Genomic DNA, 7,936 nt, shown 5'->3' with positions numbered 1-7,936 from the left:
TGATTATCAAAAGATCTTCTGATAAAAGAGATATTAAACTGTTCTTCAGTGGAGTTTTTGAGACCCACAATTCTGTCATTAACTAAGGATCTGTCACCACTTTAAAGCCACGCTTCCTTCAATCTATGATCCAGCTTTCAGGAAAGTGATTTTTGCACTTAAAATGCTTACAATGGTTAAGGTGAGCCATCTGGAAAAGTCTCTGTGGGTCTGAATCCGATATCAGTCAGGGTGGTGTAAATCAGGAGTCACTCCACTGAAGTCAATGGAATTAGCCAGCTTTATATCTATGACGCACCACTGACTTCAGGGGAGTTACTCCTGACTTACACCAATGTAAGAGTTGAGTTACTGACTCTCTTCAAATCTTGTCTCAAATAACCATTACACTGGCCTATATAGTATGGCTCCTAAATAGACTGGTGTAAAACCTACCAGTTTCGGTTCTCATAGGTATCGGCTAGAGCTAAATGAACATAGCAAGAAGTATTTGGGAATATTCTTATGGACAAAACCTGTTATTTGCTTTGCTGCTATTCATGACTCTTCTTATTTACAAACATTCAGATGACTGGGGAATCAATAACCTGCTGGCCTTTTCCCTCTGACAATGCAAAACAGGTCAAACTGCAGGGCCACAGTCTGGGCTATACTATGCTATATTTTAACAATAAGTAGTTCAGAACACTTGAAACTGCTCTTTAGACTGCATAAGCTACACATAAAGTACACTCACTAGACTGTCCAAAGTGAAAACCATGGTTCTGCACAGTTTTCCTACAACTCAGAACAGTTTATTTGTTTTCCTGGAATCTCAGGGAAAATTTCTCCTGTAGCTGGAAATTATGCCCAAAAATTTTAAGGCAAAAGGTCCTTTCTGCACAGAGTCGTCAGGATATAAAAAATAAACCCTGGAACGGTTGTCTCATTGCAGACTTTACCGTGAAGCCACATTGGTGGTTCCTACCTTGTACCACAAATCTATTATATAGTCTAGTTTTTAACTAGTATGGGAATAATTAAAATTATTAGAGAGACAAGTTGGGTGAGGTAATATCTTTTATTGGACCATCTTTTGTTGGGGAAAGAGACTTCTTTCACCAACAGAAGTTGGTCCAATAAAAGCTATTACCTCACCCACCTTTTGTCTCTCTAATATCATGGGACCAACATGGCTACAATAACGCTGCAAATAATTAAAATTATATTTAAGACAAGCTTGTTATTCTTCTGAGAGAACAAAAGAATTTCTTCCATCTGCCACCTCCTTTCAACATCTGCTTCATTGACTGTGAACCTATTCAGGTCTCTGATTGGCTGCTGACCTTTCCAAAATGAAGTGATCATTTACACTGTTGGACATGTCTTGTCTACTTTGTTTTTTCTATCTGAGTTTTCAGGGGAATTGCCATGTAGCTTATTGGCAAAGCATTCGATGTGATTCCTTTGTTGTCTGCTGATGGCTTCTGGGTTCTTGATGTCAGTCACTGATTTCCAAAAAAATATTTTATTCCATCTTGTTTATGAAACATTTTTGCTGTTGGCACATGAAAAAAATTAAGAGGACCAATAACTGAGAAACCAACCCTATTTCAGTATGTTCTGGTGTGCATTCCATAAATCCAAGAGCTTTGCTCTTGTATTTACTGAACTCTGTTTCATGTTAAACTGAGAACAACTGGTGTCAGGTCTATTAAGCAGTTATTATTCAAACAAAGTAAACTACGCTCTTAGATTTCTGCTCTGAACTGTAAGTAGATCAAACTGTAATTTGCTTTATTTTGCCATTGCAGTGAAGTTGACATATGGTTCAGGGGTTATGTTTTCTTTGAATAAATATCCAAAAGTTTGGATAGTCTATAAGTCTTTTAGTCTGCTAAATCTGACCAGAGAGGCTCCGTTTGGGCTCACTTCTAAAACAAAGGCTCACAGAGGGAGATTCATATTCTTTTTGGAACATGTTCACCCATCCCTAGACTTTTTTCTATAGGTTGATTACATTATGTGTGAAGCTGTGCTTTACAGGCACTCATTTTCTCTCTCACACGGTGTGGGGGGAGGATGCCTAACACAAAGAAAACATCTACATTATACTCAGTCTATCAAAAATAAATATATCTACATCCACTATACACCCTCCATCAACCTACACCCCCCCGTACAACTGCTGGTGATTGGTCATGGAATAAACTGCATTTATCTTGCACCTTTGACCATCTCACCTGCACTCTGCCCCCTAACCCATCACCACCAAACTTCAAACACTCCACATTTCTAAACAACCTCAAACAACTGCCATTTAAAACAAGAAATCACCCTGTCACAAAAAATGTTTTCTTTTCCCCTAAATGTGGAATTTCCTCTCCTTTTCCCTGCAAATCAGACTTCTGGCGTGAGGTGTAGGATGCTCAGTCGTCAGTTCTGCACAGTGACACATTTAAAGTTTGCTTGCATCTCCCATGAACTTCAATTGCAGTTATGAGTGTTCAGCTCTTTGGAAATGAGACTCATGTGTCTCAGTTTAGGCACACAGAAAATGAGCAACATAATTAGAAAGGTTTGGTTTAAGTGACTTGACCATCATGCCATAGGTGGATAGAGGCAGGGATATGCTTTAATTCTCCAGGGTAGGTAGCAACACTTACGGTTAAGGTTGTCGGGTCAGTTCCCATTTTAAGAACCTCTTTTCAGTTACATAAACACAGCCAAATTTAACTGTTGGCACTGAAATTTTCTGGGGGGGGGGCGGGGGGGCGGGCGCGAATGAGTCTGCCTCAGCTGGACTTTTTTTTCTTTTGGAAATTTCTGCAAAAATGGGTCAGCAATTCATCAGAACAAGATTAAGAAATAATATATGACTTTAACCTGGTTACATTCCTACAACCATTTCTCTGAGAGGCTCTGGCACCTCCATTCTTTGGAGCAGGGACCTGAAAATGGGCAGGGAGGGAAGTCGCCCTGTTGCTCTTTGGCTTTTTGTGAAGATTTTCCAATTTGGGGTAAGTTACACATCTCCAGAAAAGCTCAGTTCACACATGGTCAGTAAGGTCTTGTTAGAATTTGGCAGCTAAAGTTTCTGAAGACTGTCTGTAGCAGCAGAGTAGCACTTCCCCTGCAGTTGCTGATCCCAGGCCTAGGAACTAAGAGCCAGGAGGCTGCCTCTCCTGTGCTCCCAAGCTCTCGTTGCTCCCCATGCAGGAGCACAGCAGGCATGTGGAGGAGGAAGCAGTCTGAGTCAAATGCAGAAGGGATAAGAGCTGGACTTGGTGGGAGGGACTAGGACTGGCTCGGCAAGAAGACTGGAACAAGGGGAAAATGAAACTGGGTGAGGAGCCTAGGGTGCTGATGAGACTGGGACAAAGAGTATGAGGGCAGACTGAGATGAGGAGAGGAGAGACACACAGGATGTGTTGGTGGGGAACAAGTCTGAGACGCAGGCAGGGACCTCAGTGATGGAGACTGGGATTAGGCCAAGGAGTTGGGGAGGGGGAGACTGGGCCAAGGAACTATGATGGGGAGGGGAAAGAAGAAGGGACTGAGAGAGGCTGGAGAGGATGGGACAGAAAAGTCTATAACAGTAGTCATCAAACTGTGGGGCGTGACCCATAGGTGGGCAAGGAGGAACATTCGGGGGGTGCAGCAGGACTTGGGTGGGGGCCTCCCAGCCACAGCCTCGGCCCCTGGCCGTAGCTCCCAACCTCGCTACTGCCCATGGCCCCAGTCGCAGTTCCTGGCCCCCGACCATGGCCCTGGCTCCTGACCACAGCTCCTGGGGGTGTGTGGACAGACTAGATTATGGGTGGGCAGGGTGACAAAGCTTGAGGCCTACTGGTCAATAACCACTAGAACACACTCCCCTCCACAACCCGGAATGGAACCCATGATTCTTGAGTCACAACATTCCTCTGTCATCAGCAAATAGCTGCGAAACCCACTTGCAGGGGCAATCTTAATTCTGGCATTTCCTAACTTTTCAGTGCTTATCTTTGCAAACTTTATATTCTTTAAATGTAGTTATTGTGTGATAAACATATACATTCACACTCTGCACACCTGCCATACATAATGGTCCATGTCCTCAGCTTGTGTTAACCACTGTAGCTCCACTGACTTTAATGAGATGATTTACATCAGCTGAGGATTTGGCCCTATATACACTGAAGCACTGGATTTGCTATATGCTTACATCCTATTTATATGTTGCAACAATCTTGCTAATTTATATGAACCGTGCATCTCACCCACCTGCTGAGCTGTGACAATAGTAAACAAATAGCTTCAGCAAAATCATGTATTCATTTACAAGGGAATAAAATCTACCTAATTAGCAAAATTGTATCTTTCTATAACTTTAAATTTACTGAACTGTAAAAGACTTAAAACAGCACACTATATTTAATGGTCGAATGCTTCTACATTTCATGTCAGTCATTCGCTAATTAGCAGGGTTTTACAAACATTTTCTGCATTCATGTTGTTTAATTGCCTTTAGCACTTAACACATTTAGGAAAAACAATTTGTAACTATTTTGATCCCAATATGCTAGTCTGGTTGCTGTACCTTCCACACTTACTCTGTTAAGAAAGGCAGCTGTTCCGGGAGGATATATGCTTATAAATTGTCCCATTTCTATCAGTGTTTCAGGACTATAGCTTCTACAGTTACTCAGTTTCCAGTTATCCTTAGGGATGAAACTTTCATCGTAGGGATGCTGGGAATATACACATCTGAAAGAGTTAATTTATACTCCCCTAGAAACAAACCCATCCAAACCTGATGGTCTAGTTTAGGGGCATGCAAATATTGCCCAGTTGACTGGTTCTCTCTGTAAGCTGCCTTGGTGTAGTCAAGATGAGGGAAGCTACTCATAGGACTGCATTTGGCCTGCTGCTTTCATATCAGCTATCCCTGCTGTAAGAGAAATCAATCAATTTTGTTATGGATGGATGAATCCATGTTGAGGCCAATAGAGATATTTCATATTGTACCTCTTCTTTTACAATTCTTCATGAGGCCTCTGAATGCTTCTCTATCTCTCCTGTTTCCTCCTCTGCATTTGTTACCTGTAACAATACTGGTTCAGGCAGGCCCCAGCTGAGAGTGCCAATTCAGGATAAACTGCTTAAAGCAGGGCAGTTACAGCCCAAGGCTGGGGTTTCTATGCACACCAAGGCAAACCAAACCAGCCAAACAGAGAAGACTTTGGCTTTACCCTGATGGCTAACCACAAGTCACACAAGCAATTCCCTTAGACACTCCAGTTTCCCAGTACCACCACCAGTGCCACTCGTTATGGGACAAATGGTTATGAAAACCAATGCCCCAGTAACAGAAAAAAGGTTCTCTCGATCCCAAAGGACCAAGTCCCAGACCCAGGTCAATATACAAATTAGATCTTACCCACAAATCACGCTGTTGCCAATCCTTTAGAATCTAAAATCTAAAGGTTGGTTCATAAAAGGAAAAAGATATAGATGAGAGCTCGACTTGGTTAAATGGAATCAATTACATACAGTAATGGCAAAGTTCTTGGTTCAGGCTTGCAGCAATGATAGAAGAAACTGCAGGTTCAAATCAAGTCTCTGGAGTACATCCACAGCTGGGATGGGTCATTCATTCCTTTGTTTAGAGCTTCAGTTTGTAGCAAAGTCCTTCCAGAGGTAAGAAGCAGGATTGAAGACAAGATGGAGGAGCTGCAGCAGCTTTTTATATTCTCTTGTCATGTGGTCTCTGCTTTCTTTGTTCCAAAGACAAGCTGTCCATCACATAGCCTGGAAAAACCTCAGAGTTCTGTCCATAGGCACGTCCCTGCATACCTTGCTGAGTCATAAGGCGAGTCTGCCTTCTCTCAGTGGGTCAATTGTATAGCTGATGGTCCTTAATGGGCCATCAAGCAGGCTAGGCAGAGCTGACACTAACTTATCTGGGGTGTCACCCAGAAGCATAGCACAAGTTTGAACTACAGACAGTATAGAGGCAACAGGGGGATGACGTTACCTTTACAGGGTTCACTCCAAGTTGGACAAACAACTTTGGGAACGATCTGCTGCTAAGGCTACCCCTAATCTTTTAGATCTGTCATTGATCTTACAGAGGGAGAGACAATGGTGGCGTGGAGATTGATGGAGAGGGATCCATTAACAGCTTAAGTTGCAACAAACATGAGCCGGTACGAGGTGGTTTTGGCTTCCTTTTTATTCACCTTCACATGGTCCTTCTTTGCTCCTCTACTCCCTCTAATTAATTCTGGTGACAGCAACAAAGGTTGACCTGACATGACAGTGCAACACAAAGAAGGGAATATTTTGGAAGAGATCATCAACAGGGCAGAAAAATAGCTGACGGGTATCCGTCCTTTCATCCCACCTTTACGCAGGGAGTGGTGTAAAGTCCCTCATGCCTACCTCCTCCTCCTGACAGCAGGGACTGCCTCTGTAGCTCTCTGAATATTTCTAGCCTGACTACGTGTTAGAGGATCTTTTCTCCTGAGATTTCCTTTCTGCTCTTGTGGACTCAAGAAATGTGCATGTCTCTCATACTCAGGAGGTTATCTGAAATGACCTACACTCTAAACCTTTTTGTTTTTCCGTCACCACCAACTTTTACACACACACAGTTTGAGACCATCAAAGCAAAAGCAGGTCAGTGCTGAAGCTGGCAGTGGGCCTGTAATGAACACTCTCCTTTTTGCATCTCTTCAATGTAAAGACCATCAGAGAAAACTGCCTTTATCTGGGAAATGTCTGGTAAAAGTTAGCTGGGTCTTTCTTGTATTTGTTTTCTCACAAATTCCCAGGAGAGGGTCAGGAAGGGGAACGTAGACATAGGGGGTTCTCAAACTTCATTGCACCACAACCCCCTGCTGACAAAAACAAAATTATTACCGGACCCCAGGACGGGGGACCAAAGCCTGGACCCACCCGAGCCCTGATGCCCTGGGTGGGGAGGGGCCAAAGCCCAAGCCCCACTACCCTGGGTGGGACGGGAGGGGGGGCAAAGCCCAAGCCCAAGGGCTTCGGCCCCAGGTAGCGGGGCTTGGGCTTCGACTTTGGCCCTGGCCCCAGCAAGTCTAAGCCATCCTCAGCTACACCATTAAAATGGGGGTGTCACTCATTTTGGGGTCCCAACCCACAGTTTAAGAACTGCTGTGATAACGTGAAATGTAAATAGGAGTGCACAGAGCAGATAGTTTCAATCATAGTTATTTGTTTAGTACAGCTGGAATTTAAAACTCTTTTGCCACCTGGACCGTGGGTTGAGTTGTCTGGAATCCAAAGGCTTTGGGAGATGCAACCTGACGGTAATAAGATAATTAAGAAAGTAGTGGAACATTGTGCCAGGTAATATATGGAAAAACAAAGGTGGAATGGTCCCTAAACTATATAGAAATAGAAGATGTCAGCACCAATGGCCATGAGATGATGATGTTTGCCCAGCAAGGACAACAGGATTTTGGGGATGTTATGAAAATTTTAAATAGCAGACTGGTTCAATACCGATGCAATGACTAAGCAAGCCAACAGTGCTACTGTAAAACAAAACAAAACTCTGCCCAGCCAGCAACAGCTAACATAACTTACTTTAGTACCACATCCCTCATACATTTCATCTTCTACTTCAACACAATGAGCCCACAAGGGAAGTTGACATAGTTTGTGATTTCTGCTAATACAAAGTTTACCTAGGCAGTACTAACCCCTCTGTCCAACTACCTGGAACAGCAACACAACAACCAGATTTGCTTCTGCACCAGTGGCTATTCCCCATCTGCTCTTATGTTAATCTCCAAATAATTGTGCCTGAGGGAGTTATGGATGATTGGCCAGTGCCATAACATCATTCCTGAGAGGTCTGCCATTTAGAGCTGATCTAAAACCATGGCAACATCCCCAAACCCCATCAAGCAAAATACCAGCACGTGAAGAGGAAGCTGGA

This window comes from Chelonia mydas, chromosome 2 (assembly GCF_015237465.2).
Source record: "Chelonia mydas isolate rCheMyd1 chromosome 2, rCheMyd1.pri.v2, whole genome shotgun sequence".
Taxonomy (NCBI): Eukaryota; Metazoa; Chordata; order Testudines; family Cheloniidae; genus Chelonia; species Chelonia mydas.
Note: the sequence above shows the minus strand (reverse complement) of the source record.